Source organism: Chenopodium quinoa, unplaced genomic scaffold (assembly GCF_001683475.1).
Source record: "Chenopodium quinoa cultivar QQ74 unplaced genomic scaffold, ASM168347v1, whole genome shotgun sequence".
NCBI lineage: Eukaryota > Viridiplantae > Streptophyta > Magnoliopsida > Caryophyllales > Amaranthaceae > Chenopodium > Chenopodium quinoa.
Genome location: NW_018743516.1, coordinates 659,142 through 660,973, shown reverse-complemented (window position 1 = coordinate 660,973; position 1,832 = coordinate 659,142).

Sequence of the window (1,832 nt, the reverse complement as noted above, 5' to 3'; positions counted from 1 at the left end):
TCATCTAGTATCTCTCGTCCCTTTTCAGGAGTAACACACTTTAAGAAGGGTTGAAGGTGCCCCCTCTTGTGCAGTTCCCCCTGTATCATTTCAAAACAGGAGGCTCGTTTTTTCAGTGATGCCGCCTGTTGAGGATCATCCGGCAGTGTACCGTTTGTCAGATATGCCCTGATTGAATCCATCCAGGTTGAGCTTCTGTCTAGAATTCCAATAGGATTTTCCTCGATGCTTCTCTTCTCCATTACTTCCCAAAACACAGTTCGAGGAGTATCGGAGGAGGCGGATGATGCTAATTTCGAGAGTGCATCTGCCTGGTTGTTTTCTGATCTCGGTACTTGGATCAGATGGAAATCCTCAAGGGAGCCGACTGCTTGTCGGACCGCCTGTAAATATTTGATCATGGCCGGATGTGTTGCTTCGTATTCGCCATTGTACTGACTCACTATCAGTTGTGAATCAGAACAGGCGTCTATTTTCCTTGCCCCGGCCGCCTTACACATGCGGATCCCGGCTAGTAAAGCTTCATATTCTGCCTCATTGTTTGAAGCCTGGAAACTGAAGCGTAGAGCATACTCGAACCTGTCGCCCTCTGGAGATTGACATACGACGCCTGCTCCACAACCGTTTGAAGTAGAGCTTCCGTCCACATATACCTTCCAGACTTGGTCTGGAACTTGAGAGTCAGGAGGACGAGTCATCTCTACAATAAAGTCAGCAAAGGCTTGCCCCTTCACTGCTTTTCTAGGCTCGAAAGTAACTTCGAGACTCTGCATTTCTATGGCCCATTTGATCATTCGTCCGGAGGACTCCATGGTGGTAAGGGGCCGCTTGATCGGTTGGTCGGTATACACGACGACTGCATGTGCCAGAAAGTAGGGCTTCAATTTTTTAACAGCCATGAAGAGTGCAAGACCAAATTTCTCCACTAGGGGATACCTCAACTCGGCATTTTTCAGTACGTGACTGACAAAGTAGACCGGAAGTTGACAGCCGTCCCTTTCAGCAAGGAGCACCGCGCTTAACGCATGATCAGAGACGGCCAGGTACATGTAGAGATTTTCTTTGGGCAAAGGGCTGACCAGCCTTGGCAAGGAATGCAAGTGAACCTTTAATTTCTGGAAGGCGGCCTCAGCATCCGGCCCCCATTCAAACCTTGCCTTTTTCTTAATTGCCTGAAAAAAGTATAGGCATTTGTCGCCTGATCGGCTTAGAAATCTTCCCAAGGCCGCCAGACAACCTGTTAACTTCTGAACCTCTCGGACGGTACGAGGCGACTGCATGTCAATGACCGCCTGTACCTTCTCAGGGTTCGCCTCTATTCCTCTCTGGTTGATAAGGAATCCGAGAAATTTCCCAGACTCAACTCCAAATACACATTTCTTGGGATTGAGCATGACATGGTGCCGCCTGAGTGTGGCGAAAGTTTCTCGGAGGTCCGTCAGATGATCTTTCTGAAGTTTAGTCTTAACAATCATATCATCAATGTATGCCTCGACGTTTCTCCCAATCTGATCAAAGAACACTGTGTTTATCATTCGTTGGAATGTAGCCGGGGCATTCTTAAGACCAAACGGCATGACCGTATAACAGTATAATCCCTGATCAGTGACGAAGGCCGTCTTCTCCTGATCTTTCTTCCACAAAGGAATTTGATGAAAACCAGAATAGGCGTCCATAAAACTCATCAAGGCATGGCCGGCTGTTGAGTCGACCAGGTTATCAATTTTGGGCAGAGGGTAACTGTCTTTGGGGCACGCCTTGTTCAAGTCTGTGTAGTCTACACACATTCGCCAGGTGCCATTCGGCTTTTTAACAAGTACCACATTTGCAAC